The following is a 9,733-nucleotide window of genomic DNA, read 5'->3' on the forward strand; positions in this document are numbered from 1 at the left end:
GCCCGGGAGGAAAATCGAGGGAAAGCCCGGACAGCAAAGGCGGCCAGTTCACAGCACAAGCTGCCTGGCTACGTGCTGGTGTGGCATCGCTCGTGCTGCTCACCCGAGACTTCCAGTTCTCCTCCCTCGGGGAGTGTGGGGCACTTCCTGGCCTCTTGTGGTTGCAGCCGTGTGGTTCCTCCTGGCCAGTGAACTGTGAGTCCCCAACGAACACACACCTTTGTTGCTTCAGGCTACTAAAACCTGAGGGATGTTCATTACGAAAGCAAAACCTTGCCTATATGGTTACGTTCTCCACTCGTCCAATTACAGGTCTGCCCACGCTGGCTGCCCATCTTCACTCCTTGCTGGGCTGGGAGGCCCTCCTGCCCTGGCTAAGGCAGAAGCCTGCAGGCTGCCCGTGGGCCCCACGCTTATGCCTGCGGCCTCCATACCCTCTCGCACCGGTTAAGGTGTCAATATAACAGCTTCGGGGGCAGATACGCAGAAAGGCGGGAGGTGCTCTGCCCGTCGGACCACCCTGCCAGACTGAAGGAACCAGGGTGTGGGCACCCCACAGCAGCAGGGCGGGTGGACCGGACAGCCCATCTGTAAACTGGGGAATGAAAGCAGCTCTAGAACTATTCTTAGCTACAGAATCTTTCCTCCAAACACAACCGTACTCAGAAAACACCAAGTGAAACAGATCACATCAAAGCTGCTCTGGGTAAAGGGAGGGACGATGATGGCAGCAGGTCTAAGACTAGAACCCCTGGGGTTCCAAGGCGCAAATTGACTCACCTGGAAGTGCCCCATAGTCCTGGGCCCATTTCCCATGGCACAGTGTGGGAATGACAGGCCACAGTTTCTACAGCCAGACCCCACGGGATTCCTCCCACAGCTCTGCTCTGCGCTTGCTTCATGGTCTTGGGAAACCACATCACCTCTCGGGTTGGACAGAAAACAACTCCCACCTCCCTGCTCCAACCAGGGGCACCGGGGCCACCAGGCCACTGAGCTCTGAGCTGTGGGATGGTCCACAGGGTCACCGCAGCACTCCTCACACCCCAGCCGCCAGCGTGCCTGTCCACGTCCCTGCGTGCCCTGCCAAGGCTCCTCTGCTGGCAGCATCCAGGCCGTGCCTGCGCCCCGGGGACAGTGAGGTGCGCTAAGGGTGCAGGGCCCTAGAAGCCAAGTCTCCATGAGGAGAGACACAGGCAGGTGACTCGGTCTCCCTTCCATAAGACAGGGTGATGGCGTCACCTTGGAGGCTGCACGGGGAAGTCAGGACCTGCCCGCCTGCAGGAAGCATCGCTGTTCCTTTCCCCCACCACTTCCTGCTCCTGGCAGGGGAGGGGGCGGCCCCGTGCATCAGAGGCTGAGCAGCCTAAAGGTGAGGCTCAGCTCCTCCCATGGTTATCTTGTGCCCACTGCGCACATTTTCCTGTGCTGGGACCACGGAGAGAGAAAAGACAAGGTCCTGGCCCTGAAGGAGGAAAGCGAACAACTGCGATGCAACAAGGCCCGAGCCACGCGGAGCCACTTCCCAAAATCTGCAGCCCTCTCTCTGCCTTGCCCTCCCCGGGAGGCACCAGGCCCTCAGGATGAGTGGATGGGGCTGACTCCTGACGGCGTCCCCAAGCGGAGACTTCAACAGCCCAGGAGGTCACCAGTCGGAGCCACTCCAGACAGAGGGGCAGCCCCAGCAAAGACACCGGGGGCAGGCTGGGGACATCCTGAGAAGTCAGCGCAGCTGGTTTCCCAGGGGCTGGAAAGCCCAGGGAGCACGGCAAATGCCAAGTGAGAATGAGGCTGAAGCTGCCAGGAAGATCTGTCGCCAGGGGGCGGCACGGCTAGATCTACCCCTCAGCAAGATGCAGAATTAAAGGGCCCAGGCTGGAGGCTGTGACCAGCGAAAACGCCCAGGTACCAGGAAGCAGCAGAAGCAACGGTCCTCCCCACTCGCAATTCCGCCTCCTGCGCCCACTCCCAGCACGCCACACTCATCAGCACCTTCCCACAAGTGAGCAGCAGAGAGAAGGAGGTCAGACTCCCAGCAAGGAATCCAGCTCCTCATTAGCACCAAGGGCAGCCAGCCGAGGAAGGAGGCTGCTGTGTTGTGTTTCTTTCTAATGCTGGGAGAGACTGATTCTGGGCTCTGGTTTAAAAATATGTCCCCTTCCAAATACTTGGCTAGAATGGATCATGGGTCCGGCTGGAGGGCAGCCAAGGTGGCCCGCTCTGTCCAGGGCAGACGCCTGTGGCTCTCTTTGTCCATGGCTCTTACAGGAGCCTTGATGACCCATGCCCTCAGAACACTGGCCCTCATCTTCCCCAGACCACGCCACACTCAACTCCTTCACCATCACTCCTCCAATGCCCAGCTTCCCATTGGTACAGGCTCAGTCTGCACCCCTCAGATGACACCCAGGGTCAGGCTCAGGCGATAAACACACACACACACACACACACACACACACACACACACGCCTGGCCCCAAAGCCCTGGAAACGCTTGGCTCAACTAGACACCACCCACAGGCAACCACAGCCTCCAGGGGGCTCACACCACCCCAACCTCCTAACCTCAAGCCTTATGGGAACAAGAATCGTGAGCTCCGGCCACCTCCCCTCTCCATCAGAAATCTCAGCCTCCATATCTGGATTCTTTCAAGCCTGTGAACCCTCGCCACACTCTACTCTGGAACATCACCACGAGATGGAAGGGAGGGACAGGATTCGGTCTTTATTAGTGCAGTAATTGCCGTTATTAATAACATCCTCTAACTCAAACAGGGAATTTTTGTTTGTAAAGCTGCTTCCAGCCTGGTCCTCCTGGAGAGCAGCAGAGCAGGATCGCCAGGCGGGCAGGGCAGCAGAACGGTGAGCAGTGCCTCTGATTTCTGCCTCTGATCAGAATCCTGGTCAGAACACCAGGGCTCAAGTCATGGCTGGTCATTTACCCCCACCTGTGACTTCAGGTAAGTTTCCCAAGGCTGGGAAGTTTCCTGATCTGAGGAGTAGGAAGAGCCTAGCAGGTGCCTGACAGAGGCCCTGTGGTCAAAATCGGGAGGTGTTATTAGAATCAGAATCCAAGACAGCCTGACGCTCAGTTCTACTGCACGATCTGGCCGTGCTGTGGCTGACCGGGTAGAGCCCTCCGATGCGTGTGGCAGTGGCGAGGCAGCCCGAGGGTCTCAAAGGAGACAGGCGGCTCCACCTGCCCAGGGGCTGCACTCCCTGACCTTCCACAGCCCCTCTGTGCACCTTGGGAATTCTTCCCTACACCCCTCAGGTGATGTCCCCAAGATGCCCGGGGATTCCAAGTCTCTGGGACAGACACAATGCTGCCAGGAGGCTGCAGGATCAGACTAATGACATGGAAAGGCAGGGCTTCTGAAGGGGCCAAGTGACATGGTCAGGGTCCCACGGCTAAGATGCGGCAATGCTGTGTCCCTATCTGGACGCTACATAAGTCAGGGCTGGCTTGTAGCCCTCCCCTCGGGGCAAATCAGAGGGAGAAAACAAGGCAATCGTCCATGGCGGAAGAAAACAACAGTTGACCTGGCCAGAGCACTGGGTCGGGGCTCCCAGGCCAGTGTGAGTGCCTGGCTCTGCTCACTCGCTTCCATGCTGGGGAGGGCTCAAGCCTGCAGCCTGAAGCCCAGGGTTGCCAGGATAATGAGCAGTAGCTGCTGCCAGTCCACTCAGCTGCGTGGCTAGCCCACCAATCCATCGAGGGGGCCCACAGCGTGGGCACCACAAGGCACCCAGCCACACAGTCCCAAGACATGGGGCCTGGCCCCTGCAGGTCCAGCCACAGGCCCTAGGTGTGGCACTGCTGCACCCAGCCCTGTCTCCAGACCTCTTCAGCAAACCTAGGCCTGGGCCCTGGGTTCCCTGCTCAGCAACAACAGCCACCAGAAAAGCCCAGGCCTCACCCTGCCTCCCAAGACCCTCACAGGCTGACCCGGGTCAGACCTGCCTACTAGGAGTCTAGCACTCCTGTGCCTTCCCTTGGGCCTCCTGCTGCCTGGAGCAGCTTCCTCTCCTGCCCTCCCTGGCTAAGGCCACTCAGTTCTCCAGACACAGCTCAGGCCTCACCAGCATCCAGGATTCTTCCCAGGTATCTACCCAGCCCTGCCCAAAACGTACCCCGAAACCCTCCCAAAGCACATCCCCAGCCCTGCCCAAAACACACCCCCAGCCCCAAAACATGCCCCCAAACCCTCCCAAAGCACACCCCCAGCAGAGTCAGCTCCCATCTCCACCTCCTCGCTCCACTGCCGCGACCCTGCTCTGTAAGGTGCCCTCCCCACCTCCTCGCTCCACTGCCGCGACCCTGCTCTGTAAGGTGCCCTCCCCACCTCCTCACTCCACTGCCGGGACCCTACTCTGTAAGGTGCCCTCCCCACCTCCTCGCTCCACTGCCGGGACCCTGCTCTGTAAGGTGCCCTCCCCACCTCCTCGCTCCACTGCCGCGACCCTGCTCTGTAAGGTGCCCTCCCCACCTCCTCACTCCACTGCCGCGACCTTGCTCTGTAAGGTGCACAGCAGTGTCGGGAGCAAGGCCAGAACAGCCTGATCCTGCTTGCCACTGTGTCCATCCCAAGACTCACGCCAGGCATGGCCTTAGCACAGTCTCACAGAACACTACGCATCTCAGACAGCAGCCCTGACGGCAGGGGCAGGGGCTGGGGACGTGCCAATGACCCTGTCCAGGCAGGCACCCCCAGCAGACCGTCCTGCTTGCCCGCAGTGGCCCCCGAGTGGGTTCAAGTCCTAACAGGACCTACCCAAGGACCAAAAAGGAAGGGCCCTGTGCAGCACAGTCTGGATTTGAAGCCCCCACGGAGCCACCTTCACCCCCATCCTGGACTCAGCCAAGCCGCAAGTTGACGAGAGAATCTCATGGCCTGGATAAGGGCAGGCAGGACAGCCACAGCTGGCTTCTGAGGACAGCCCTGGATGGCAAGCAGGACACCCTGAAGCAAGGCCCCTGCAGGAGACACTGCCCAACTCGGCTCCGTAGGTGAGGACACCCCGCCCATAAGGCATCTTCAGAAACCTATTCAAGGCACCTGGCTTGCCATTGTTGGCAGTGCCCTTCTTCTCTGCCAGGGAACTTGGACCAAGAAAACTCTTCCTGTGGAAGCTTCCAGATGGCTTCACCATGCAGCACTAACAGGAATGATAGTGGAATAAGAACAGCACAAGTTCAAGATCAGCTCTGAAACAACCCCTCACTTCTTCAGCAAATCTCCACCAGGCATTTATTGGGCCCCAGGCCCTGGGCCACAGCTGGATGGACATTCAGAGATGCACAGCTCCCTGTGGGTGGGTTGGCAGACGGGGAGGTGTGGAAAGGTACAGAGTCCACCACTGGTGCTGGGGACTGTGGGGGCAGGAGGAATGATGATCTTCCCCAGCTGCCTCAGTGCACCCAAGAGGGACGGGATGAGGATGCCCTCAGTACAGAGAGCAGAGTCAAACCTAAGCACCCACACTGAACAACGGACTGTCATCTTTGGAGAGACAGCGCCGGCCATGCACTCTCCAACTCTCCCGCTCACTCCTTCTTGCCTTCAGTCTTTCGGTCACCACTGCTCCACACACAGATGCCGCAAATGTTTAGACAGGGCTGAGCATCCCAGCAGAAAGCAGAGGAATCTGAGAGGAGGGCTGCTCAGGAGTCCACTACTACGGACGACGCACAAATCCGACTTTAAAGAACATAATGAATTACAGCTGGACTGGGCCACAAGGTCAAAATCTACTTAGAGCAAATAACACCATCCAAACAAACCCAGTAGCCACAGAAACGCCCGTGTGCCTTAAAACAGAAAGCCTGGAGCCAGACGCCGTGACTCATGCTGGGAATCCCAGCACTCTGGGAGGCTGAGGCAGGAGGATGGCTTAAGGCCAGGAGTTCAAGACCAGCCTGGGCAACTGGGCAACATAGTGAGACACGCCTATCTCAAAAAAAAAAAAGAGGTGGCTGGGCACAGTGGCTCACGCCTGTAATCCCAGCACTTTGGGAGGCTGAGGCAGGTTGATCACCTGAAGGTCAATAGTATGAGTCCAGCCTGGCCAACATGGTGAAACCCCATCTCTATTTCAAATACAAAAAATTAGCCAGGCATGGTGGCAGGCCCCTGTAATCCCAGCTACTCGGAAGGCTGAGGCAGGAAAATCGCTTGAACCCAGGAGGCAGAGGTTGCAGTGAACCAAGATTGCACCAATGCCCTCCAGCCTGGACAACAAGAGGAAAGCTTCTCAAAAAAAAAAATAAAAAGGGCCGGGCGCGGTGGCTCACACCTGTAATCCCAGCACTTTGGGAGGCCGAGGTGGGTGGATCACAAGGTCAAGAAATCGAGACCATCCTGGCCAACATGGTGAAACCCCGTCTCTACTAAAAATACAAAAAATTAGCCAGGCGTGGTGGTAGGCACCTGTAGTCCCAGCTACTTGGGAGGCTGAGGCAGGAGAATCACTTGAACCTGAGAGGTGGAGGTTGCAGTGAGCCGAGATTGTGCCACTGCACTCCAGCTTGGCGACAGAGTGAGACTCCGTGTCAAAAAATAAAAATAAAAATAAGAAGAAGATAGCCTAACCCCTAGCCAACTGTTCATATGGCTAAACACCACTCGGGGATAAAACGCCCAACAACCTCGGAAGAAATGTGTCCATCTGGGCTGAACAAATGACGTCCTAGAACCCGACAGTTGAGGGACTCACGGCAAGATCACCATTCTGTGCCTCAGTCTCTCCATCTGGGAAATGGGGATAACAGACCCTCCTCCCAGGGTGGCTGTGAGAGTAAACTGAGTAATGAACACAGGTCACTGGTCACCTGGCACCAGGAAGTGCTGTGACTAGTATCATTAGTGTCATCACCTGCAGACACTCACCACCCCTTTTCAGGACCGTGGAAGGATGCACCCACGCCACGTCTCGAATGGCTTGGTACAGCCATGGTCGAGGCGTGTGTGTCTTTCCTCCCCACCTGGAAGGTGACTCCCTGATTCCATCTCAAGCTTCAGCATCACATGATCTTCCACAACTACACTTCTCACCACGTTCTCCTCAAAGCCTTACGTGTCCAGTTTATTTATTCATCAAAACCTGCTGGGTGCCCATCCTACTCTCGGTGCTGGGCTGGGCGCTCAGGACACAAGGGTGACACAGCAGAGGTCTATGCCACAGAGGCTCCCAGGCACACAGGAGAGACAAACACAAGAGTGCCAGGGCATTCCAAGCAGAAGGCTCTGCATCGACAGGCACACCGGTGAGAAAAGCCACAGACTAGACGGGAAAAATGACTGCACTGTCAGGGACGTAAAGCACAGACTGAAGATGTGGCTAGAGCTGCTGGCATGAGCCAAACCCACGACCTCGCTCTGCAGGCCATGAGGAGCTGTGGAAGAGACTTAGGGACACCTGGCTGCCCACGAGCCCAAAAGCCCCTAGACTGAGTGCTTAGGCCTAGGCTCTTGACGCAGCATCTGCAGAGGGCCAGACTCAGGGGAACTGTCCAGGGAAGGTTCCCGGATAGAATCAGAGCAGCCACAGGCTGCCAGACGTTCATGGGGCCAGGCCAGCAAAGGAGGAGAGAAACAGAGGTGACCCAGCCAAAAACTCAACCTCCTCCAGGAAGTCTTCTTGGATTTGCCAGCCTCCCACAGCCACCTGCATTCACGGCCTGTGCTGCTGTGTCCAAACATTTGTTCTACCAGATTTCTGCTGAGGTCCTGTGATGTATGGGGTCGAACTGTATCAAAGCAGCGGTTCAGTCGGGGGAAGCACTCCAGTACTAACAAACTTCAGCTTTCTTTCAACTTAATACTGTGTCCACACTGGGGGTATCCTAAGCAACAATCCCCACCCCTGTCTCACAGACACTAAAGATAAAACAGAAAACAAGCAAATGAGTGACAATGACAAACAGGAAATACTGTAGGGAGAGTGATCAGAAAGGTGAGCTCAGACATGCTGGAAGCGGAGCTGCCACAAAGCCAGGAGCGAGCCAGGAACTAAAAGAACAGGCAAGTGTGCAGCAGAGGAAGGAAAGGGCGCCAGGTGTGGCTAGAAAGGCACCTGGCAGGATGAGGGACAGAGACACAGGGGCAGAGAAGCACGGGCGAGGCCCATTTTCAGCAGCACCACGGCTCACAGAACTTCCTGTGATAAGCAGTGTTCCCTACCCGCGCTGCCCAACACAGCCGCCACCAGACACGTGTGGCTACTGTCTGACATGTGACCACTGGCACGGAGAACCTGAATCCTTCATGTTAAGGTCAATGTAAACAGCCACGCATGCCTAGGGGCTACCACACTGGACATCGCAGAGCTTCCAGAGCAGGAGGAGTGCGCCATGAGGCAACAAACACGAGGTCCCTGGAGAGTTTCTGCGGGGGCAGCACAGATCAGCATCACCTGAAAGTCCCTGGTGGGGATGTCGCAGGCCCCAGTACCCAAGAAGCACCTTCTTACAACTTGGAGAAGGGACAGAAAGGCGTGGAGAGGCAAGCACACAGGGGCGGGGTCCCCAGCTCAGGCTCGAAGGCGGGCCCCGCAGGGCACCATCCCTTGCAACCAGCAAGTAGGCGCTGAGGCGCTCCCCGGGACGGCACTGACCTCCAGGCGCAGGCACCGGTTGCCCGGGCCAGAGCCCACCGACCTGGGGTCTGGACAGAGCGAAAGGACCCGCCGAGGGGCGCATGTGCCCGCGGGCCGGTCCCCGAAATGCAGCGCTCTCGGGGGGCTACGGCTCCGGGTCCCTGGCGCCCCTGGGGTCCACCCCCGGCGCGGCCCCGCCCCCTCCCCTCCCCACCGGCGGGGCCCCGCCCCCCGCCGGGCCTCCCGCGAGCCCCACGCCACGCCACGCCACGCCGCGGCCCCCGCCGGGCTCCGGGCCCCGCGCCGGCCCCGGACCGCCTCGCCCTCGCCGCCCCACGCCCGGCCCCGGCCAGGCCCCAGCCCCACCGCCGCTGCCTCACCTGGGCCTCGGTGGCTCGCGGACCGCTCCGGGCGCTCAAGGCGGGCGGGGAGGGCGGGGCGGGCACCCAAACATCACGTGACGGCCCCTCCCGCCGCTGGCGTGCGCGCCCCTTCCCGCTCCAGCCAATGGCCGCCGGGCCCGGACGCGCGCCGGGACTACCCGCCCCAGAGGCCCCCGCGCGGAGCCGGAAGCGGCGCGGACGGCGGTCGGCTGGGCCAAGAGGCCTCTGCGGGTGCGCGCGCGAGCCGGTTGTCCCCACCTGCCTGGTGGTGGGCCTCCGTTTTCCCGTTTTGCACATGGGAATGACGGCGAAGGTGGAGGTCACGCGGAGGGCGGCGGCCCGGCGCTGAGGCGCTTCGGGAGCGGGCTCCGCCCAGCCCAGGCCGAGCCCGGACCTCACACGGGCTAAAGCTGGAGCTTCTGCGGGGCTGCGCAGGCGGCGGGTCTCGGCCAGGGCACGGCCGGGCACCTGCGCGTCTCGGGCTGCGGGGACGGGCGTCGGGTCCCAGGTCAGGCTGCACGGGCTCCGCGTGGGGCCGTGCTCGGCCGGGGGCTAGCAGGCCCCGCGGGGACTCCGGGCGCCCAGTGTCACAAACGAGGACACTGAGTCTCAAGTCATCTGAGGGACCTTTGCCCGAGGTCGCAGCCCCTCCCGGGAGGAGCTGAAGCGCAGAGTGGGGACCCCCTTGCGGAGACCCTCCTGGGACCTCCTTCCGCAGGGGCCTGGGGCGCCTCCCTCCTCTCCCTGCTCTGC

General features: G+C 59.7%; 1 protein-coding gene across 9 annotated transcripts in view; it reads right to left on the minus strand.

Annotated features, from left to right (window-relative positions):
• TSNARE1 (t-SNARE domain containing 1) overlaps window positions 1-9,123 on the minus strand; it is a 136,397-nt gene extending 127,274 nt beyond the window's left edge. For 8 of the 9 annotated variants that reach the window (XM_030795100.1, XM_030795097.1, XM_030795104.1 and 5 more), the window contains exon 1: window positions 8,978-9,028. The gene's annotated coding sequence lies outside the window, so the exon portion shown is untranslated. Of the gene's footprint in view, window positions 1-8,977 lie in introns of all 9 variants that reach the window. The other variant, XM_030795093.1, reaches the window with a different exon arrangement.
• Between the last annotated feature and the right edge of the window lie 610 nt (window positions 9,124-9,733).

Source organism: Nomascus leucogenys, chromosome 16 (assembly GCF_006542625.1).
Source record: "Nomascus leucogenys isolate Asia chromosome 16, Asia_NLE_v1, whole genome shotgun sequence".
Taxonomy (NCBI): Eukaryota; Metazoa; Chordata; class Mammalia; order Primates; family Hylobatidae; genus Nomascus; species Nomascus leucogenys.